This window comes from Cervus canadensis, chromosome 20 (genome assembly GCF_019320065.1).
Source record: "Cervus canadensis isolate Bull #8, Minnesota chromosome 20, ASM1932006v1, whole genome shotgun sequence".
Lineage (NCBI taxonomy): Eukaryota > Metazoa > Chordata > Mammalia > Artiodactyla > Cervidae > Cervus > Cervus canadensis.
Genome location: NC_057405.1, coordinates 46,277,600 through 46,302,599, shown reverse-complemented (window position 1 = coordinate 46,302,599; position 25,000 = coordinate 46,277,600). Strand labels below are relative to the sequence as shown.

At 40.9% G+C, this 25,000-nt stretch overlaps 1 protein-coding gene across 5 annotated transcripts in view; it reads left to right on the top strand.

Moving 5' to 3' along the window:
- Positions 1-25,000, top strand: part of DSE (dermatan sulfate epimerase) — a 76,942-nt gene that overhangs the window by 7,007 nt on the left and 44,935 nt on the right. The gene's annotated exons all lie outside the window — the stretch shown is intronic.

Here is a 25,000-nt window from a genome sequence, read left to right as displayed (position 1 = left end):
TTGGTGAACCAGGGGATGCAAGTGATGTCCTAGATGAAGCGACAGTCCTCCCTAGCTGAAAGATCAAATGGATCATGGTAATTGGCTGAGGCCCATGAGCCTCTTGAACAAGTCTGTTCTGTTCCGGAAACCAAAAGTGCCCTTCTTTATCTTTGCATACATTTTACTGTCACATCCTCTTCTTCAGACTATGCTATCTCTACTACTTAGGGATTGGAAATCCATGCTGAAGTCACTTTTCATTAGAATTTGGTCATCTGCATTTGTATGAGGTGGAGGTAGGGATCTTTGGCGGGTTGGGGGAGGAGAAAAATTGTCATCCCTCTAAAATACCTATCATGAAAGAAAAACAGCACAGAATGTAAAGGAAACAGAGGTTGTAGGCAAAAAGGAGCAGAGAAGAGCTGTGAACAATGCTCATTTATTTCGAATAAACATTTTAAAAAATGAAAAAAAAAAAGAAATAGAAATAAAAGGCTACAGATTAACACCTTCATTTACAGTAGTTCTGTACCTTGGAGTATTGAAAGGGTTATTGCATTTCTAAAGTAAGCCAACATCCAGAAAGTTGCGTCAGTGACAAAGGAACTCAAGAATTGCATGATAAAAATCATCAAGTAGTTTAAAAATGTTTCATGCCAGGGTGCACTCAACACTTTGACACCGGGTAGAGTGGTAAAGACCGCCAGGCGCAGGATAACACTGCTTACCTTCTTTACAGTTGTGACTGTCAGCTTTTCTTCTTGACACAGCGCTATTTTTGTTGTCTTGACTATATCTGAGGACAGACTCTAAGTAAAGGATTTCTGGAATTCCATGCATTCTGGTAAAGAGCTCTTCTTGGGGCCTTGGCAGTTGGATGACAGCATCCTAGGAGGCTCGCATGGGGCCGGGCTCACCAGCCCCTTGGATAATCGGGCAGGGGCCAGCTGGATTTAGGAATCACCTGCAGTGTTTACACTTCTCCCAAGGGGGGGAATGGGCCTGGCAGGAAGGAAAAAGGGGCCTGAAAGGGAATGTTGAACAGCTGTTTTCCATCTTCCCTGAAGAAAAAGAAGAGGAAATCGACTTACAGCAGGCATCAAGAGGGATTTATGCTAAATACAGGGAAGTTTTTCTGAATGTTTTAACCTTTAGAATGGATTTATGAAGGAGGCCTTTGAGTTCTTCTCTGTTTAGAAAGGTTTAAGTGAGGTTGTCCAGGAGGGATGTTAGCATTTGTCTTCTGGGGTTCTAATTTTATGACTGCTGCTCATCTGGATTTGAAAATCTTGAAAATTAAAAGTGACTTAATTATGTGAATGTAGAAGATATGGTGAGTTTTAGTGTTTGAAATACAAGTTGTCTATAGTTTACACTTAGCATTTTTATTTATTAGAGCAAAGTATTAATATTTGCTAGGTGGTTAAATATTGATCATGCATAAGTTTGCTTCAGCGTTTCATTCAGATACACATTACAGTGTCTGAAAGCCCTTCTTCCCTATGCTTAGTCTATTTTCTCCTCAAACGGATCACGTTCCTCTATATTTCTTTTTTATTTTAGAAAATCTTTTAAAAACAGGGCTTGGCAGCAGATTGTGGTGTTCCATTTTGGACTTTCAGTAATATCTTTTACATTTCTCTACCCCATTTTTATAGTAGAACTAGACTGGCAACAGTGGTCACATGAATGTATGGGGCATTCATTAGCCATGTGGTCAAAACATAGAGGTTGCCCATGTCAGAAAGAGCTTGGAAACTTTGCTTGTATTCCAGACTTCTCAACAGCAGTATTTTTGGTTAAAAAGAATGGCATGTATAGAAACAAAACGTGAGCTTTGTTTCATTTTTGTTCAGGAAAATAGACTTTAGTAGAATTAATTCATGGTTTTAGGCCACTGGTTGTGTTTTTTTCACAGTAATAAAATTAGGCAGGATTTAAGATGTAATCATCTTAAAAGCAGGTTCATACTGATGCTGCTAAAGGTGTTAGAAAACAGACTCAGCCAATATTGGGTCAGTGGGTTTGGGGGATGCCAAGAACAGGAGCCCAACACTGTCAATGTCTTAGGCAGCTGAAATGGAATGTTTCCACTTAGTTTTACAGCCCATAGTTTTAAAGCAATTTTGAAATGTTTTTCACAGTTACCTTTCTCAGAGGAAACTGATTTCTTGGAATCACTGAAAAGCCTGCAGAGTTAACCAGTTAAAGTGTCTTTTGCTATCTCCCTTAGTTATGAGGTTGATTTCTTCTTTTTTCCTCTATTTTGAATGTAAGTCTTTCACAAGTTAGAGCATGTTGGTTTTAATGAGAACCCAGGTGAAACAGAGAGCTGAATAAGAATTGATCTGTTACTTTTATGCAGTAGTTCAGTTTATCATTTCTTAAACTCTAGTGTAAAAATTTAAGATCCACTTTTTTTCTCTTAAGGAAATCAGTATTGTTCAGATTGGATTCATTCTGTTAATCACATGCTCTGTTAGGGTTCTAAGCTTTTCAGAATTAACAGTTTTTAGATTTACTGTGACTTGCATAGAGTTATTCTAAATAAAATTCAAACTAACAAATGGTATTTGAGTATCGGCTGCAGGAACTTGAAAAATTCAGTTTCACCTCAACTTGTTAAATGTAATCTGGCAAGTTTCAGGGTAAGTTGGGCCACTTTCAATCTCTCTTTCTTGGGGGAAGAAATGTGTTGGCAGTATTTATACTACTAAATTGCCATAAAATGATAAATCCTGTGCTTAAAGAAGTTGAATGGAGCTAGCAGTGTTAGGGTGGTTATGTAACAGACCCTTCTTTATGTGCTTACACCTTTTTTTCTTGTTGGTGAAGCCACTGAAGTTTGGTTCAGTGATTGCAAGTTTTAGAAAAGATAAATCTGTGTTACCAGGAATGAATGCTTTGATATATAACTTTTTCCAGTGTACTTTTGAACCTGAGAGTCAGATGAAAGAACGTTCTACTTTAGCGATAGAAATACTGAAAGGATTTAGTCATTCAGCAAGCACTTGCCAGGTACTTCATGTTTGAGGGGACGTCTGGTTGGAGCCGAAGCGGGGCAGCATGCAAAAAAAAAAAAAAAAAGACATGGTTTCCAGCCTTTGGGAGCTATAAAGTCTGGTTGGAGAAGGATAACTGAGTATGAAACTTTATGAGAACAATTAAGTGTTGAACAGACAAATCCTTGCAGCAGGTTTGCAGGAAGAAAGATGTCTGTGAGGGTTACGTGGGCGAAGAATACTCAGCAAGGAGGGAAGAATGAATTGGGCCTCAGAGGATTTTATGCCAAAAGAGGGAGGAGAGAAAGCCTTGCAAGCAGAGCCCCCAGCTAAGCAAAGGCACCGGAAGAGGAGTGAGCTAAGGAGTGGGGTAGCCGCCAGGTCAAGGAGAACTTCTTAGAAAAATCATGGGAATTCACTTATCTCCTTTCATGACAGTCTGTCTCCTATCTTCTGTACCTTCTTCATGAATTCTTTCCTTGTTTTCCACAAATATTTTTGAAGGCCTGTGTTGCACATCATCATTGGGGCATGACACCATAGGGAAGACAAAGAAGGCTAAGGTCCCCACCTCCCAGTGGCTTACACCTGAGCAGGTGAGATCTGTCTCAGAGCCCTTTTGGATTCAGAGAGGACTGAAACAGTAAATGTGAGTAAAGAAGAAAACAAGTATCTTCAAGTAACTCAGTATGCATGTTATTAGGACTGAGTATATTAATTAGTGGGGATAGTCACAGCTATAGACATGCTTCCTGATCTCTTTTTAAGACCTAGTTCAGATGCCCCTCCTCATCCATCCTTCTTCAACTCAGTTGGAAATATTGATTTCTATAAATTTCAGAAGTACTTTGTATTTCTCATATAATTCTTTTTCTTTTGGCCTGTAGGATCTTAGCTTCCCAACCAGGGATCCGACCCATGCCCCCTGCCATGGCAGCTCAGAGTCCTAACTACTGAATTGTCAGGGAATTCACTTACTTCCTTTTTCTTTAGTGGTTTTAATAGATGTTTTCTTTGTTTTACCATTTTATAACAGGGCAGATGCACTTTCTTGGTTGGCATCATCCCTGAATTCCCAAAAGAGTATTGAGCAATGCATGTATGGGGCCGGAGGGGAGGCCACTTGTGGATAGAGTTGCTGGGGAAGGCTTCGTAGATAGCACTGTGCTCTTTGAGAAAGGTATGAGGTTGATGTGGAGCAGGTAGAGGGGACCCCCAGAGAGAGTAAAAATGGGAATCAAGGGTAAAATATGAGTCATGCTCAAGCAAGGATGACAGTTAAGTGTGAAGGGAGAGTTTGTGCGGGGAGGACGTGAATGCTAATGTTGAAGAGACGGGCCAGAACTAGACTGTGGAAGCTCTTGGAGGAGAAAATTGTTATTTCTGCTGTGGGAAATAGAGGCTCTTGAGTAGGGAAGTGGTTATGATGATAGTGCTTTATTTAATTTGGAAGGACCTTGATAGTTTACAAAGATAGTTATTTCATGGGTGATACTGTCAGACTGCATGGGTCTGGCCGCTTCACTTTCTGTGTGACCTTGACTGGTAAAGAATCTGCCCGCAATGTGGGAGACCTGGGTTCAGTCTCTGGGTTGGGAAGATCCCCTGGAGAAAGGAACGGCTACCCACTCCACTATTCTGGCCTGGAGAATTCCATGGACTATACAGTCCATGAGGTCGCAAAGAGTCGGACACCACTGAGCGACTTCCACTTTCACTTTTCTTTTCCTTACTTACTCTACTGTGCTTCGGTTTCCTCAGCTGTGAAAAGGGAATGATATTAGTATCTGTGTTATGGCACTGTGGTGAAGATTAAATGAGTTAACCCATGTGAACTACCTAGCATAGTTCCTAGCATTTGGTAAGCACTATATATGTTTATTGTTTATAGCAGCCTTTGGTGTAGATATAATAAAAATTACGATCCCTACCTTAGAAATGGAATGAAGCCTGGAGTGCTGCCGTCCATGGGGTTGCAAAGAGTTGGACACGACTTAGCGAACAACAACAATTTTAGGAATGAGAACATTGTAGAACTAGGACTGTGTATAGTTTATTAGGGCTGCTATAACAAAGTACCTCCACTTGAGTGGCTTACACAACAGAAATCTATTGTCTCACAGTTCTGTGAGGCTAGAAGTCCAAAATGCAAGCATCAGCAGGATTGGTTCCTTCCAAGGCCGAGAGAACCTGCTCCATGCCTTTCTCCCAGCTTCCGGTAGTTTCTGTCAGTCTTCAGTGTTCCTTGGCTTGTGGACCCTTCACCCTGATCTCTCGCTGCATCTTGTCCTGGCATTCTCCCTGTTTATGCATTTCTGCCATCAAACTGCCCCTTTTTATAAAGATAACCATCGTATTGGATTAGTACTGGATTACTCCAGTAAGACTTCATCTTAACTTAATTATAATTGTTATATCTTAATTATATCTGTGGTTTATTTGGACCCTGTTTCCAAATAAGGTCATATTTTGAGGCATTGGGTATTATAACTCCAACACAGGAATTTTTGTAGGATCCAATTCAACCCATTACTGATTTCAAGGTAGATCTTTTGAGTCTACCACACTACGCCATGACATGCCTAAAGGATTGTAGAGAAGAGGAGACCTCTGTGGTTTTCTATGGGAAATGAGTAATGAGCTGTCCGTAGCTCTTCTGTCTCCTGTTTGTCTGGACTTGCACTGTTTCCCAAACAGCCAGTGGACACATGGTGCGTGGTTGGCCTTGGATATTAGTGTGCTCCCTAAGTCCTGAAAAGATCTTTTGCCTTTCGTCTTTCTTTCCAGGATGGCACTCTCCATGACTTCTTTCCATTTAGGATTAGAGATAAAGATATTAAGGTGAGTTTAGGGACATTATACTTACACCGGATAATTACAATTTTCTCTGTAAATTTGGATGATATGTCACTGTCCCCAAATATAGGTGATAAAGGAAGAATTGAATACTTTTGAAAAAAGGCAAAAACCTAATGTTTCATAATGAGGATTTTGCTGAGGATTAATTATGGGTAAGTGAGTAGATACGCAGCTGTGAGGTAAGATAGAAATTGATACCTCCGGGCTTCCCAGGTGGCGCTAGTGGTAAAGAACCTGCCTGCCAATGCAGGAGATGTAAGAGATGTGGGTTTGATCCCTGGGTTGGGAAGGTCCCCTGGAGAAAGGAATGGCAACCCACTCCAATATTCTTGCCTGGAGAATCCCATGGACAGAGGAGCCTGGGGGACTACAGTCCATTAGGTTGCAAAGAGTTGGACACTACTGAAGCGACTACACACACATGCACGTGGGTTTTTAGTAGGGCTAAGTGTCCCACATCACTGAGAGGCTGAGAAATATTCCAAACCAATAGTAATGACTCGTGAAGATTAAAGAGTGCAGAGACAAATAACGATTGCAAGAGATGAAAGCCCCAGGAGAGTCACCCCTGGCGAGTCACTGAGACAACTAAGGTGGTCCCAGGAACGGAAGAGGCTGGTTCCCATCTTGCTTGTGGGTTGGGGAGAATGGCTTTCAGCCTCTGTGGAGAGCACAATAGGGGATGTATCACTGAAAGAGTCAAAATTACTTCACAGAATCTTTAATTTGGAGCATCTTAAGTGTCATCTCTGCCCCCTGTCCCATTTAACTCAGGAATTGACCTGGCAGATGGTCATCTAGTCACCACATTCATGTAGGACAGAACATGGAAGAAGGTCTAAAATAAAATCAGTACAAGAGGAGTTTTCTCCAGCATGGATGAAGAGAATTCCTTCAGGTTTGATCAAAAGATATAGCTAGGTAGAATCTGGCCATGGGCAGAGGTGGGGTGAAATGAGTAGGGTGGACATGAGAGGTGTATTCCTAGTTTAAGAGATGCAAAGAATGGGGCTACTACTACCAGAGTAGAATGCTAAAGTCAGGAAAAAAAATGCAGTTAATTCACCGATATGAGGATATGCTACTGCTGCTGCTAAGTCGCTTCAGTCGTGTCCGACTCTGTGCGACCCCATAGACGGCAGCCCACCAGGCTCCCCCGTCCCTGGGATTCTCCAGGCAAGAACACTGGAGTGGGTTGCCATTTCCTTCTCCAGTGCATAAAAGTGAAAAGTGAAAGTAAGGTCGCTCAGTCGTGTCCGACTCTTAGCAACCTCATAGACTGCAGCCTACCAGGGTCCTCCGTCCATGGGATTTTCCAGGCAAGAGTACTGGAGTGGGGTGCCATTGCCTTCTCCATATGAGGATATAGACAGCAGTTAAATGTTTATGACCTGGAACATACAGACACAAACATTAAATATCTGGTAGTTTCAGGCTCTGAGTTGGGCTATTTCTGGCAGGAAAATGTGTTTTGGCCTGTGGATCTGTCACCATCAATTCCGAAATTATTGTCTTACTCTTCACAGCATGCGTGGTCTCCACTGTCTAGTAATATATCGCCTCAAAAATTGTTTCTTGACTGGTAATGTTTTATAGACAGAACTATAAAAACTGTCACAAGAAGTTTTTAGCACAAAATAATAGGAATAATGTAGGTGTGAAAGGAATAATAATTCATTAGATAGCACCCTTATTCTTTTGACATCTGCATAAGAGAAATGTTGGCAGTACAGAGGATTTTTTTAAAAATTTCTAGTAGCATCGACACATACACTATTGTGTGTAAAATAGACAGCCAGTGGGAAGCTGCTATATAGCACAGGGGGCTCAGCCTGGTGCTCTGTGATGACCTAGGGGAGTGGAGTGGGAAGGAGACTCAAGAGGAAAAGAATATATAAGTATAGATACATATGTATATATATATATAAAATTAATGTTCATTCACATTGTTGTAGGGCAGAAACCAACACACATTACAGAGCAATTATCCTCCAATTTAAAATAAAATATCCAAAAAAAAAGAAAAAATAAAATAAAATATCCAAATAATAGCAATAATAAAACCTTTATAACAAAGGTATATGCTATGATGATAATCTTTGGGAATATGGTTAAAAGAAGGGACATGAAGAAAATTTAAATTTCAAAACAGAAGATCCTCAGTGAAAGTCCTAGCATCTACAGTCACCCTGCATGAAGGGAGGCCTGGCTGATCTGAGCTTGAGGAGAAAGGGGAGGGGCAGAATGTCTAATTCCATGCAAAAGTGGCTGAAAGTTTTGAGGTGACATTTAGGAGAAAACTCTGAGAAAACCCATAAAAACCACTCATGGAATGTTGGGAAACAGCAGGGAATCCTCAGGGAGTGGACTGTGGTCAGAGGTGGGCCAGGCACATTGACCAGGGCGTGGTGGGCCTGGGGGTATGGGAGCCAGCCACAGTCAAGGGTATACATGGGGCTTTGCTTGAGTGACGGTTGGGAGGGCACTGGGCAGAGGGCAGCTCTCAGTCAACTCTGTCATTAACAATCACCCTCAGCAGTCTTTTAGGGTTCAGGCATTGTAATACATTTTACCTCCAAAAGTTATACTCAAAAGATCTTTATTTCTTCTTTTTATATAGCTGTATTTATATAGTTATCTAACTATATGTCTAGTTATCTCTGAGTATTTAAGGGTTTGCATCTTAAACACATTCATTAAATTAATTCCATCAATATTCTCTGTTTCTTAAGTGCTGGGCATGCTTAGATGTTGAGGATATAGCAAAAAGCAAAGTGCCCTCATGGAGCTTACATTCTAGAAGGGGAAGCCAGGCACACACACAAAATAAGTAGGTTGTATAGTAATTAGACAGTTATAAGTGCCATGAAGGAAAATAAAACCTAGAAGGGACTTAGGGAGTGATGGTGATTATATGTGGTAAGGATGTAACTTAGATGAGATGGTCACATCTGGCCTCATTGAGAACGTGTTCAGTTCAGTTCAGTTCATTCACTCAGTCATGTCTGACTCTTTGCGACCCCATGAACCGCAGCACGCCAGGCCTCCCTGTCCATCACCAACTCACGGAGTATACCCAAACCCATGTCCATCGAGTCGATGATGCCATCCAACCATCTCATCCTCTGTCGTCCCCTTCTCCTCCTGCCCTCAATCTTTCCTAGCATCAGGGTCTTTTCCAGTGAGTTAGCTCTTCACATCAGGTGGCCAAGGTATTGGAGTTTCAGCTTCAGCATCAGTCCTTCCAATGAACACCCAGGACTGATCTCCTTTAGGATGGACTGCTTGGATCTCCTTGCAGCCCAAGGGACTCTCAAGAGTCTTCTCCAACAACACAGTTCAAAAGCATCAATTCTTAAATGCTCAGCTTTTTTATAGTCTAAATCTCACATCCATACATGACCACTGGAAAAACCATAGCCTTGACTAGACAGACCTTTGTTGGCAAAGTAATGTCTCTGCTTTTTAATATGCTTTCTAGGTTGGTCATAACTTTCCTCCCAAAGAGTAAGCGTCTTTTAATTTCATGGCTACAATCACCATCTGCAGTGATTTTGAAGCCCAGAAAAATAAAGTCTGACACTGTTTCCACTGTCTCCCCATCTATTTCCCATGAAGAGATAGGACCAGATGCCATGATCTTAGTTTTCTGAATGTTGAGCTTTAAGCCCACTTTTTCACTCTCCTCTTTCACTTTCATCAAGAGGCTCTTTAGTTCTTCTTCACTTTCTGCCATAAGGGTGGTGTCATCTGCATATCTGAGGTTATTGATATTTCTCCTGGCAATCTTGATTCCAGCTTGTGCTTCCTCCAGCCCAGCATTTCTCATGATGTACTCTGCATATAAGTTAAATAAGCAGGGTGACAGTATACAGCCTTGACGTACTCCTTTTCCTATTTGGAACCAGCCTGTTGTTCCATGTCCAGTTCTAACTGTTGATTCCTGACCTGCATACAGGTTTCTCAAGAGGCAGGTCAGGTGGTCTGGTATGCCCATCTCTGTCAGAATTTTCCACAGTTTATTGTGATCCACACAGTCAAAGGCTTTGGCATAGTCAATAAAGCAGAAGTAGATGTTTTTCTGGGACTCTCTTGCTTTTTCGATGATCTGTCGGGTGTTGGCAATTTGATCTCTGGTTCCTCTGCCTTTTCTAAAACCAGCCTGAACGTCTGGAAGTTCACAGTTCACGTACTGCTGAAGCCTGGCTTGGAGAATTGTAAGCATTACTTTACTAGTGTGTGAGATGAGTGCAGTTGTGTGGTAGTTTGAGCATTCTTTGGCATTGCCTTTCTTTGGGATTGGAGTGAAAATGGACCTTTTCCAGTCCTGTGGCCACTGCTGAGTTTTCCATATTTGCTGGCATATTGAGTGCAGCACTTTCACAGCATCATCTTTCAGGATGTGAAATAGCTCAACTGGAATTCCATCACCTCCACTAGCTTTGCTCGTAGTGATGCTTCCTAAGGCCGACTTGACTTCACATTCCAGGATGTCTGGCTCTAGGTGAGTGATCACACCATGGTGATTATCTGGGTTGTGAAGATATTTTTTATACAGTTCTTCTGTGTATTCTTGCCACCTCTTCCTAATATCTTCTGCTTCTGTTAGGTCCATACCATTTCTGTCCTTTATTGAGCCCATCTTTGCATGAAATGTTCCCTTGGTAGCTCTAATTTTCTTGAAGAGATCTCTGGTCTTTCCCATTCTATTATTTTCCTCTATTTCTTTGCACTGATCGATGAGGAAGGCTTTCTTATCTCTCCTTGCTATTCTTTGGAACTCTGCATTCAAATGAGAATATCTTTCCTTTTCTCCTTTGCTTTTCGCTTCCATTCTTTTCACAGCTATTTGTAAGGCTTCCTCAGACAGCCATTTTGCTTTTTTGCATTTCTTTTTCTTGGGGATGGTCTTGATTCCTGTCTCCTGTACAATGTCACGAACCTCCATCCCTAGTTCATCAGGCACTCTGTCTATCAGATCTAGTCCCTTAAATCTATTTCTCACTTCTACTGTATAGTCATAAGGGATTTGATTTAGGTCATACATGAGTGGTCGAGTGGTTTTCTCCACTTTCTTCAATTTCAGTCTGAATTTGGCAATAAGGAGTTCATGATCTGAGCCACAGTCAGCTCCCAGTCTTGTGTTTGCTGACGGTATAGAGCTTCTCCATCTTTGGCTGCAAAGAATATAATCAATCTGATTTCGGTGTTGACCATCTGGTGATGTCCATTTGTAGAGTCTTCTCTTGTATTGTTGGAAGAGGGTATTTGCTATGACCAGTGCATTCCCTTGGCAGAACTCTATTAGCCTTTGCCCTGCTTCATTCTGTACTCCAAGGCCAAATTTGCCTGTTACTCCAGGTGTTTCTTGACTTCCTACTTTTGCTTTCCAGTCCCCTGTAATGAAAAGGACATCTTTTTTGGGTGTTAGTTATAGAAGGTCTTGTAGGTCTTCATAGAACTGTTCAACTTCAGCTTCTTTGGCGTTACTGATCAGGGCATAGACTTGAATTACCATGATATTGAATGGTTTGCCTTGGAAATGAACAGAGATAATTCTGTTGCTTTTGAGATTGCATCCAAGCACTGCATTTCGGACTCTTGTTGACTATGAGGGCTACTCCATTTCTTCTAAGGGATTCCTGCCCACAGTAGTAGATATAATGGTCATCTGAGTTAAATTCACCCATTCCAGTCCATCTTAGTTCACTGATTCCTAGAACGTCGATATTCACTCTTGCCATCTCCTGTTTGACCACTTTCAATTTGCCTTGATTCATCAACCTGACTTTCCAGGTTCCTATGCAATATTGCTCCTTACAGCATCCAGTCTTGCTTCTATCACTAGTCCCATTCACAATTGGGTGTTGTTTTTGCTTTGGCGCCATCCCTTCATTCTTTCTGGAGTTATTTCTCCTTGGATCTCCAGTAGCATATTGGGCACCTACCGACCTGGGGAGTTCATCTTTCAGTGTCCTATCTTTTTGTCTTTTCATACTGTTTATGGGGTTCTCAAAGCAAGAATATTGAAGTGGTTTGCCATTCCCTTCACTGAGAAAGTGGCATTTGAGCAAATACTTAAAGGAAGTGAGGGAGCAAGCCATGTAGATGTCTGGGGGAGGCATTCTAGGCAGAAGAACAAGCACATAGGCCCTAAGGAGGGAGCACCCATGTGTGTGTAAGGATAGCAAGGAGGCCATGTGACTGGGAGGGAAAAGATGGGGAGAGTTGTAGGACGTGGAGACAGAGGTGACACAACCAGTCCACATAATGACTTGGGAGCTATTGTTGGTACCTTGGGACTTGCCAGGTGATACAGAGGTAGGGAATCCTCCTGCCATTGGAGAAGACCCAGGAGATGCAAGTTCAATCCCTGGGTTGGGCAGATCCCCTGGAGGAGGAAATGACAACCTACTCCAGTATTCTTGCCTGGGAAATCCCACAGCCATACGAACCTGGCAGACTACAATCCACTGGTTCTTGAAGAGTCAGACATGACTGCACGACTGAACAAGCATGCATATTGGTACTTTGGTGCTGACTCTGAATGAGCTGGGAAACCTTTGGGGAGTTTTAAACAGAGTGGTATAATAATCTGAGTTATGGTTGAACAGGTCAGCTCTGGCTCCCGTGTCAAGAATGACCACTGGAGCTGAGGGCGAAGGCAGGGAGACTAGTTTGGAAGCTATTGCAGTAATTTGGGCAAGACATGATGTGACTTAGGCTGTTATGGTGGTGGCGAAAGTGGCTGGATTCTGGATGTATTTTGAGAATGGAGCCAACAGAATTTGCTGATGGTTTGAACATGGAGACAAAGCGGGGAAGGGAAGGAAGGGAGTTTGGGCCTGAATTTCTGGCAGGGTTGATTGCCAGTAACTGGGACTGAGATGGGGAAGTCTGAGATGGCAGTGCCTGCGTCTTTGGGTTAATTACGTCTCTGTATCTTTGTTCTACAAACCAAGTCTGTGGTATTCTGAGTTTTGATTATGATTCATAGGAGGACATTTGGAAAGTACTCAGGGTAATTTTAATGCCAAGGAACTAAGAGCCTTGAGACAAAAATGAGAATGAGAACAAAAGTACACATAAAAATACTTGAGAATGTGACGACAGAAAAAAAAAGTAGAAGATTAAAAAAATGGAAGAATGCTTAAATATAAGAGATGAAAAAGAACTGTGTATAGTGTTAAAAGCATCACTCCATACGTACCATCCAATAAGTGGCATTTTATTTATTTATTTATTTATTGACATTTTAATTTTAAACAAATGAACTGGAATTGTATGTTTAGTGCCAGCAAATTACTTCCTAGTGAAAGCCTTCTAAGCTTTTCCTCCTAACATTATGTATTTCATTTTTAGACAATATCCAAAGCTTTTAAGCCATTTAATACTAAGTCCAGTATTCTGCTGTGTCCTTCACTTCAACAGCACCATCCTTTGACACAATCATTTTGGGGGGTTTACAGTGGAACAATATCAGAAGTTGAGTAAGGAGAAAGAGTTGGCGAAAAGTATCATGACATTTTCTTAGGTAACGGGACAAAGTGCTATAGCAAGACTTTCAGAATTGTAACAGGGATTTAGATCACTGAACTGAAGAGGAGGTCAGGGAGTTCCCCAAGACCACGGTTGGGCTCAGTGATTTGCCAGAAGGACTCAAAACGCTGTTAAAATTGTGGTTGTAGTTTAACACAGCTGAAGAATAGAGACTGAAATCAGAGAAGAGAAAAGGTGCATGGGGTGAAGTCTGCAAGGAACTGGGCACAGGCTTCCGATGTCCTCTGCTAATGAAGTTCTGCTCCTGGCAAGAATATGTGACAACACTCACAAAGAGTTGCCAGCCAGGGGAGCTCACTTGAGCCTTGGCATTCAGGGATTTTATTGGGGTTCAGTTGTGGAAGCTTGTAACACCTGCATGACTGACTTTAGCTATTCAGATTCTGGTCCCCCAGAGCAAAGACAGTTCATTGTGAATCCCATTGTTAGTATATACTGTCCGATCTTAATAGTATCACATGGCCCAAGGCCTCAGGCACCCAAAAATCCTCTTATCACATAGAATATAATGAGGGCTCAGAACTCATCTCCCATGAATCAGACACGGGCCAGTCCTTTCCTAGAAATGTGTAGGATTTGAGTTAACCCTTTCCTGCATAGCTAGGTAGGGCTTTGAAAACGGTATTAGTGCTTCCTAGAGTCATTATCATTAGTGGGTAAATTTATAGGACCTAACGCTTATATGCAGAGTACATCATGAGAAACGCTGGGCTGGAGGAAGCACGAGCTGGAATCAAGATTGCCAGGAGAAATATCAATAACCTCAGATATGCAGATGATAACCACCCTTACGGCAGAAAGTGAAGAGGAACTAAAAAGCCTCTTGATGAAAGTGAAAGAGGAGAGTGAAAAAGTGGGCTTAAAGCTCAACATTCAGAAAAAACTAAGATCATGGCATCTGGTCCCATCACCTCATGGGAAATAGACGGGGAGACAGTGGAAACAGTGTCAGACTTTATTTTTCTGGGCTTCAAAATCACTGCAGATGGTGATTGTAGCCATGAAATTAAAAGACGCTTACTCTTTGGGAGGAAAGTTATGACCAACCTAGACAGCATATTAAAAAGCAGAGACATTACTTTGCCAACAAAGTTCCGTCTAGTCAAGGCTATGGTTTTTCTAGCGGTCATGTATGGATGTGAGAGTTGGACTGTGAAGAAAGCTGAGCACCGAAAAATTGATGCTTTTGAACTGTGGTGTTGGAGAAGACTCTTGAGAGTCCCTTGGACTGCAAGGAGATCCAAGCAGCCCATCCTAAAGGAGATCAGTCCTGGGTGTTCATTGGAAGGACTGATGCTGAAGCTGAAACTCCAGTACTTTGGCCACCTCATGCGAAGAGTTGACTCATTGGAAAAGACCCTGATGCTGGGAGGGACTGGGGGCAGGAGGAGAAGGGGATGACAGAGGATGAGATGGCTGAATGGCATCACCGACTCAATGGACGTGAGTTTGAGTAAACTCCAGGAGTTGATGATGGACAGGGAAGCCTGGCGTGCTGCGATTCATGGGGTCTCAAAGAGTCGGATACTGAACGACTGAATTGAACTGAACTGAATTCTGAAGGAGATGATATAAGGACATATTCAAAGTATGCATAATTTTAGGTAGATAGGTAAATGAGTGAACCAGAGTAGATTATGTATGAGAAGTTAAATGTATTTTGTGATGCTTTGCCTCAAAAATATATAATTGTTGTCATGACTTATCTCACAGAAGTTTGCAGATACTGGGCTAGAAGAATAGAGGCATTGACCTCCGAGTATGTGGTATTGATTGGAGTCAGGAAAGAGGTAGAAAGGAGGGAGGGTAGCCTGGAAGTTGATGTTGAGGCAGAAGAATTGACTCATGCAACTCATGAAGCTGTGGAAGCTGATTGTCTGCAAGCTAGAACCCAGGAAAGGTCGGTGGTATAGGTTCCAATCTAAGGGCAGGAGGAGATGATGTCCATGCTCATCAGTAAGGCAGAGAGGAAGGGAGGGAGATGGAGGGAGAGGGGATTTCTCCCTTCCTCTGCCTTTTTGTTCTATTCAAATCCTCAGTGAACTGAACAAGACTCAGCTATGTTTGAAACAGCAATCTGCTTTACTCAGTCTACCACTTCTAATGCTAATCTCTTCAGGAAAGCTTTTCACAGACACAACCGGAAATAACGTTTCATCAAATACCTGAGCACTGTGTGGCTGCAGTCAGGTTGACACATAAAATTAACCATCACAGGTGCTAAGAAAGAAGTCATATATCTCAAAAATCAAAGGAGGAGATTTGGTTACAGAATTAAAGGTACTTATGTTCACAAATTCAAAGAATTACATTGCCAACTGAAAATGAATATATAATGCCATTTATGGGAAGTAGAAAATGTATTTCAATCAAACATAAGATTTAAAAATTTTAAGTTCAAAAGTAAGTTTTTCATCTTTAAACTTCAAGACTGTTGTTTCTGTGTTGAGGATATTTTTCTGACTGGGTGAGCACATATACAATCAGAATGGTTTATCAGTAAGCTCTGTAAAATTTGGTTGCCAAAGAAATAGCATTAAATGTGGAAACGTCTTTTCTCCTCACATGTGTTCAGTTACTTGGAATATGTAGCCTCAAAGTTATAAATGTGCTGTTGAGCGGGAAGAAAGACCAACTTCTTGGCATCAAATACTTTATATTTGTCAAAATTTGGTATTTGTAGGCTTTTGGAGACTCTACAAGGTTATGATGCATGGTGCATTGTACCTATTTTAAAAATCACCTCCTGTGAGTGATGGTTTGTGAGCACTTCCTCCTGGTGTCATGGCACGCTTTCTCTCATGTGGACTGACCTTGGTGTTCTCATTGACAAGATGATGACAATTGCTAGCATTTGTTGAGCACTTTCTAAATCTCAGTGACCCTTTTAATGCTTGAAGCTAATTTAAGATCACAGAAAGCCTGTGAGGAATGTATTATTTTATCCATTTTACAGAGGAGGAAACAGGAACATAGCTCAGGATGTGGTGGTGCTGGGATTCAAACTCTTAAGTCTGGCTCCTGCTTGTGCCCTCAATCACTGATCAGGTTCGGAGGTGAATGATGAGAACTACCATTTTGGGGGAACCCTTACCAGAAAGTGTTAGTTACTTTATAGGTGTTATGTCATTTAATCTCCCAACCAGCCGTGAGACAAATACCATTGTCCTCTTCATTTTAAGTAAGGGAATCGGTTTAGCTTGTCCACAGTCACATAGAGGTGAAAAAAGCCACTCTGACCCCTGAGCCTGCCTTCTTAACTGCCTCACCAGTCTGCCCTTACGAATCTATGGCAGGAAGAAAATTTTTCCTTTAGTTTTCATGGACATTTCCTGGTTTAAATGAACTGTTATTTGAAACTGTATGAGGTTATATTTAGCTCTTGGCTTCATTATCTTTATTCATCTTCTTTACATGCTTTATACTTTTAGTCAGTTATGCCAGAAAATAGTGTTTTCATGTTTAAAGCTATTGCTGAGAAAGTCAAAGCTAGTTGTTGAGACTCATCTAGAAAAATCTTTGATTACGAAAAATTTTGAAAACAAAAAAGATTGCTAATTTTCTTTGGGGCCAGGTGCAATAAGTTAAATAAATTACTTTGGACTAAGGGAGAAATTTTACCTTGTAGCCTCATGCCTAGTATAGTTCCTAGGTTTATAGCTGCTCAATACATAGCTGAATTAATGAATAAATACTTACAAGAAAGTCTTACTCCCAGTATAGGTAGGGAATTGGTATTCCAATTCTGGAAAACAATACAGTGGAAAACTTAAAATATATAAGCTACCACTTTTTAAAAGATTCAGAATGTCAAAAAAGAAATACACTTAATTATACTAAGATCTGCTGAAGAAGGGATAGGCTTCCAGTATTCATATTCTTAGGCTTCCCTGGTCTTATCTGGCAAAGAATCCGCCTGCAATGCGGGAGACCTGGGTTCGATCCCTGAGTTGGGAAGATCCCCTGGAGAAGGGAAGGGCTACCCTCTCTAGTATTCTGGCCTGGAGAATTCCATGGACTGTATAGTCCATGGGGTCACAAAGAGTTGGACATGACTAAGCGACTTTCACTTTCATACTCAGCACTAAATTATTCTGAAAATAAAGTAAGAATAAAAAATTCTGAAAATGGGATATTGTTGTCCAATGTCATCTTTAAGAAAATCCATTAAAACTTTAACAAGTACCAATCAGAAGATATCCAATTGTTACACTGCTAGATAAACTAGAATTTACTTATAGCTTGTCTTAGAAAGTATAAAGCCATTTCATTTTCTCTTTGAGCATTTTTGCAGGCAAAATTCAGTACTCCAGTAGTCTCATCAGTGACTTTGTAGATAATTCTCTCCCCCTACTCTCTATCCTGTTCTCTCTTTGCCTCCATGAGAATTTTACAGATTTTACTTCCTCTCTGCTTTCTATAGGACAACCACTCTCCCAAAAGCAGAATCTTAATGGTTTTTAGTTTTGAAAGAATGCATAGCAGGCAAAACTCTCCTCCTGAATTATGCCTTCAGTTTGATAGCCACTAAATTACTCGAACAAAAGTCTGCAGTGCATGCGAGATGGAGATTCCAGATTTGACACCAGAAAATATGTATGACCATTTAAAAATATAATCTAGCTTAATTCTTCTTCTTATAAAAAGAAGTTATACAGTTACTATTGTTGGTGTTGCAAAGAAGTGAACTTCAGAGAAAATGTGGAATCTTCTAAACAACTTTCCTAGAGACACGTGGAAATTTTCTTTCACCGTGCAGGGCTGCACCTAACTTACAGACCTAACCTAAAGTTTCTCCAGCGTTGAGTGGGAAGGGGGTGAACACCATTATTATACACAGTGTGGTTTTGCTGTATGTGTTCAGGGTTATGATTACTCCCTCAGTAGTTTGTGTAAATTCTTGGGGTTCCATATGTTATAATTTCATATTGTGGATTTTTGTTTGGAAATGACTTTTTGGGGAGGTATATTTCATTTCACCCTTAAATAAGGAAACAGTAAGCCCTCAGTAAAAAAAAGAACTTTCATTTTGATTAAGAGTGCTTGGTTTTTAAATTTTTCTTTTTTGGCTGAGTCCATAGCTTTACACATCAGGGAGTATAATTTTAGGGAATGATTGTATGGTACCAAAACCATATGTTTTCTTAGCATTTGATATATTTAAGAATAAGGTTAGATTTATTTCACTACAAAAGTCTACCAAGGACCTACCTATAAGGTTTTATTTTGATATTGAGGAAAAATAATTTTAAAAATTATTCTAATGATGCATTTAATAAAATTGAAATAGAAAAGTGAGGAGAACTTTAAATATATATATATATATTCTATTACCTAAAACATATGGAAACAGTACAGTAGTATGTGTGAGACCACAGCAAGATATTTCTCAAATACTTGGAAATAGGTTTCTTTGAGAGTCAAATCCTAAAATAGATCAGAGAAGGAAATATATAGCTCTGCTGGGAGATATTAGTGCTCTCAGACCATTGGTTTGCCTAAAACCTGACTGGAGGCCTGAACAGGAAGGGAACTTGGGCTTCAGTGGAAGCATGAAGAAGGAGGAGCTGTAGTTGGAAACCTCTACGAGGTCTGCGCGTTTACCAGGGCATAGGGTGCAATGTCAGGGGCGTTCAGTTGTCTGGTTTACTAGACTGTTTTAGCCCTTCATCAATAAGGGCACCTCCAGTTCTAGTGTGGGAGGGTCAGCTGTCCTTGACATATATTTGGTTGGCTAAAAAGTTTGTTCAGCTTGCAGGACAACCCAAACAAACTTTTTGGCTAACACAGTATTAACTATTGGGCCTGTCCATGGGATTGGGCAAACTAGAATGGTTACTGTTGAGCTGAGCTTAATGGAGGTGGTGCAGGAGCTCTGGGGAGGGGTTGGTGGTACATGTTTTACGCTTCTTTCCTAAATAACATTACAGTTCAATTTTTTAGCATTTATTTTTAGTGGTATCCCAGGGGCATTTGTGACAGGGGCTGACAACGCAGACTCCATTCAAGTGCAGTTACGGTGGTGTTCTTGACCATTTGAGTTGCTCCAAGCCCAGGGCTCTTTCCACTGCCTTTGTTCTGATTCCTTATACACCAGGCAATTATCTAATACTTCTGCTTCCTGTGTATTTTTCTGATGAAGCCAGAAAATATTTCCCAGTCTTTTTGATAGTTGTATTTCTGAAAAATGAGTGCACTGACATTCTGGTTTTATATATGCTGAGGGAGAAGGAATTTAGTTTTATCATCATAACATCAGATGCCATCTCCTCAGATGATAGTCTGAGCCAAGACCAGACCCTGGACTGAGATGAAATCATTAACTCTGACAATGGCAGTAGATATCCTCCAAGTACTCTTGTACTCCTTCCACGATATAAACCTGTTACTAGGAAATAGCTCCCCAACTATAGATTGTTTTTCCCAGCACTTACTGTATCATTGTGCCTTTCTTTCCAAAGAATAGAGTAATAAGCAGTCACTTTTTGTACACTGAGAATAATTAACTGGCCTTGGAAAGTAATCAAACTTGGTTAATAGTTCATTTAATGTTTATGGTTTTCTTTGGGGGCAAAACCCCCAACAAATTTTTGAAAAATGTCAAGGATCATATCCTTTCCTTTCCAATGAGCATTGAGCTTACTATGAATGATGCCTTAAAGAATCGGGAGCCTTGAGTTCTAGTTTCAGCCAAGTCTCTTAACATGGGGCATGGCCTTGCTCTAGTCAGTTGACATCTCTAGTTCTCATTCTTTTACTTATGTACTTTTTTTTAAATAAAATATTTTATGGGTAGGTTAATATAATCCTGCATGTCTGAAACTTCTTCCCTTTTGTTAAAAGTAACAAATATTTATGGAGCTCTTATTTCATGTCAGGTTCTATGCTAAGTGCATTATATAATATTTATTTGCCTCAGGAAGTTGGGACCATTTTATGAATGAGAGAATGGTGGTTCTGAGAGCGAAGTCAGTTGATCAAAACTAGTCGACAACAGAGCTGGAACTTAAACACATGTCTGCCCAGCTCCACGCCAATAATGTTAATTAGTGCCATGCTCCTTAGACTTGGCACATAATTTAAGGGGTTTTTAAATCCATCTTAATTTGGGACATGGTTTACTTTCTATAGGGTGATTTCTTACTTCCATCTTTATACTTTCTATACTTCTGAAACCAGAGGAATTGAAAGAACTTTTGTACTACTGTGTGTTTCATTTATAAATCACCCCAGACTGTTTGGAAACCCACTTCATTTTTGAAACCCAACGTGCTGGTATAGTTTTCAATTCTTTTCCTTCTCGGCATACGCTTTCTGTGCTTTCTTTGTCTAAGAATGACAAAAATGGAAACTTTTAATGTTATTGAATGTTAAGCATTTGGCTAAAGGAGAGAACTTTGGTTTACGCCTTAGGAGATTCAGGTTTATTTCTGTGTCAAGATATTTATGCCGAGATATTGTGAGAGTAACTCTTAGTACTGTTTTGCCATGTTAAGTTATTATCAAATATGTGAAGAGCGTTTCACACAAAATCGCTGTGTGTCAGCAGTCATAGTATCTCACTGGATTGTTGGAGCCAGAATTAAAGCAAAATAACTTTAGGCTTATTGTTGCTCTGTGTGGACCTACTTAAGATAATTGGAATTCGGGCAGTTTGTTAAATCCTTTTTATGTCATTTGACTTGGCCTTAGCATAATGCCAGTTGGACTGCTGCAGATATATGTGGTGCATACAAGCAGATAAATGATTATATTTCTGTCTGAATTATCTCAGCTATACTGTGTTCATTGATTAGGTCTAAAGTTAGGAATGTTTTGCTCTCTGGGCTGTGTCGAGTGAGACAAAAGAATAGGAAGGAAAACTGAATTAGGAGAGAGAGTTGGTGGAAGAGAACAGGAAAGAAAGGCTGTTGGGGGAAATGAGGCTAAAAAGCGTCATTCAGAACCATCCTGAGAACTGAATTATGAGTAAACTGTATACTACTCATAGGCAGCTTCTGAGGGGAGCTCACGATTTAACCATTTTGAGGGTGCCTTGCTCCTGAACTGGGCCAAGGACAGCTTAAAGATTTAAGGGAACTGGCGGTGTTTTGTGTTAGAGAGAGGGGGAAAGTCACGGTTGGTCATTTTAGTAAACTCTTTAGCTTTTAATGCCCATTGTTTCACTCAGCATTTTCAGCATCTTCCAAACTTTGGTCATTCAGGCACCACCATCAACAGTTTTTGCCTTATCCATTTGCTTTTCTTTTAAACTTAAATGTATTTTAAACAGGAACTTTATGTATCTGTTGAAGTCTGGTTTGATATGATAGTTACAGCTTTTCCTAATGTGCACTGAAATAAGTACGTGAAGTTAGCATAAAGCCTAGCCACCAGTGTCCACCTAAAATTACCTTGAGAAACGCTCCTTTCATTTAATTCCGGCTCTTCCCTTGGCAGAGAGGGCACACAGAATGCCGAAGGCAGATGGTTAAAGGGAAACCCAAAACCTGGATATAGGGGCTTTTCAATAAAAACCTAGACAGATTTAAGACAGTAGATGAACACTAGGTTTCTTTGGGTTATCAGCCTAAAGACTTTAGTTAAGTTTCATTTCTTTTCCTCTTTCTTTTTTTTTGGTAAACTATTGAATGTTTTTTAGGTTACAGGAGTGTCTAGGCCTCATGAGTATTTTTCTCTATTTGTTTCCTGGCAGAAACTGTGTCTCGAAAATTCTGAACTTGCTTTAGCTTCAAGTAAGGAGGAGTGAGATTTCTCCTTGCTCATTTTAGTGATAAGATCCCCTCTATCAGCTCCTAAGCCCAGAAATTCAGTATCTGTGAACTGCCTTGTACATGCCAGGCACACACTGCTAACCCCTGAGATGTAAAAAGGAAGCTGTGGTCCCCCTCTTTGGTGAGGTCTGGCCTAAACAGCTGAAACAGTCCCATGTAATAGAGGCACCAGCCAGATACAGGAGATGTTAACTCTGGGTAGGTCAGCAAAGGCCTTCATAGCTGGTGGAGAAGGGGAGCTGGGCTGGTTGCATGTATGCCATAAGGAGAACAGCACAATTTGTGCCCCTGTGAGTGCCATAGTCTTTTCTCCTCCGTCTTCGTAGATGATCATTTAGCACAATTTCTGTGGGTTGCACCCTGGGCCACATGTATTCCAACAGGAATGTTTTCAATGTGTGGTAACTCAAGCCTTGCTGCCCTGACACCTCCACATGAATTCGAAGCAATAACTAGGGAACCTTCAGTAACAGTTGGCATATTGAGATGGCATCGTTCCCAAAACAACATCTTAATGAGGTCTGTGCTTCAAGAGCAACGCTTCTAGCTTAAATATACTCGGGCCTGTCCTGTGTAACTGGAAGCCATGTGGCAGAAGCGGCTGCGATCGCAGCGTGGTTCGGTCCTGCATTGGGAGGGTCTCATTGGAGCAGCTTCTCTAACCTCAGCGACTCCACACCTGGGTAGGAGGGTACTGTACATAAGGCAGGAGAAGGAGAATATAACAAATCAGGGACTTCTCAGTGATTAAGACTCTGCCTTCCAATGCAGGGGGTGTGGTTTTGATCCCTGGTTGGGGAACTAAGATCCCACATGCTGCAGGATGCAGCCAAAAATTTAAAAATAAAACTTTTTTTTTTTTTTTTTTAGAAAAAGAGAAGGAGAATAAAACACATCAGCCTTGGCCCCCTTTAGGGAATGTGTGTGTAGAAGAACCCTCCTGCAAATGCAGGAGACAAGAGAGACCCAGGTTCAATCCCTGGATCAGGAATATCCCCTGGAGGAGGGCACAGCAACCCACTCCAGTATTCTTGCCTGAAGATTCCCATGGACAGAGGAGCCTGGTGGGCTACAGTCCATGGGGATGCAAAGAGTCAGACATGACTGAAGCAACTTAGCGCGCCTGCATGTACAAAATCTGAGATACAGATTCCCGTCTTCATATAGCTTCCAACCCATCCCTCCATACCACACGCCCCTGCTTACCCACCTAGAACCTGAGCTGCACATTTAAAAACCAGTAGTTGAGAGAAGATTCTCAGTTCTATGTATGTAGAGGTCAGATAAAGGAGAAACCTCCAAGCCATCCTCACCCTGGGTGCCTAAAACCCTCACAGTGCTAATTGCACTGATGGCCCCATCCAGTTTTAGACCTTTGGGGATTTAATATAGGCAGGCTTTTTTTTTTTTTTTTTTTAATTAGCACACTTGTTCTCTTAAAGAGCAGAAAATAAACGCCAGGGTGAGGGTGGTAGGGAGTGAGCTTTCAGACCAAGCCACGTCTCTTGTGTTACCAGAGACCACATCCCTCCTCAGACATAATCACTGAAGACTGTTTCTTTTGGCCAACTCTCTGACCTTGAAGGATCCAGCCAGCCGCCTTGAAGGTTTGGGTGCTAGACATAATACGGGTAGAGTCCAAGAGTTATTTCTATTTTATATATTTTATGTAGCTTGGCTATATTCATTTTTTGTTCATTAAAAGTTCTGTTCTTGAAGTAAGTCTAAAATACTTAACATACACACTGCCACTGACTTTTTTATATATAGGCTAAAGCACATTCAGAAATATAAAGAATGCTAGAATTTATGGTAGCATCCACAAGTGATACTGTGTTGCATCACTTGGACACAGACCAAGTTAAGAGTATGGATTGTTCTCCAATGTGTGTTAAACCCTTGGTTTTCTTTCTTCTGAATGTGATGAGGCAGATTTTCCTTGGAAAAATGGTTTGCGTACAGCTGGGGAGATTGATATTTTCCCCCATCAGTTTCTCCCTTTAATAATTGAAAACTACTGTTCATTATTTACATAAAACTGTCTTTTTCTGGTCTGCTTTCCATAACCTTTCCCCTCTGAAGAATTTTAAGAATTCCCTGACTTGCCTCTGGGGGATTTTATGCCTGCTTTATCCCAGATGTGGGACATAGACCAGGCTGAGGGGTTTCTTTTTTTAATGTTCCTACTTTGAAAGACATTCTTTAACCAGTGAGCAAAGCTGCCACTGAAGAAAAGGATTTTCAAGAAAGTTAAGCAGTTAAGAAAATATGTGAGCTTGGTTTAAATGTCTGACTTAACTGAATGACACCAAAATCCCGAGTGTGAAATGAAAAAAGTAGACAGTAGTTTCAAATGATAATGGGGAAATGCACACGTGTTCTTTCAGGCTTTTAAGTTTGGAATTTTACTTTCTGAATGAAGGCATGTCAGTCTCCAGCCCCAGCAGCCCCATGTCTGATCTTGCCTTGCATGCCTGCTGATGTCATCCCAGGGAGCGCACGGGCTTAGCAGATGTTTACCCTACTTCTGTTAGTCCTCGTCCCCACCTCTGCTGACACAAAGAGGATATTCAGCTTTACTCATAATATTTTGTCTGCTCACATTCATATAGATGTATTGATCCTGATTTCAGAAGGGAGAATGTTAGAAGGAGGGGAGAACTTAGAGTGCCGGAGGCCGTATTGAGACAGGATTTTCTTATTTTTTTCCTAATGTCCATTCAGCTTCCCAGACATTTCACCACCAGCTTTTGGTTATTGTAGCCTTCATAGTAATGTCCAAAAATACCATAAAATTGAAACTCTTTTGTGCGATAAAATGTG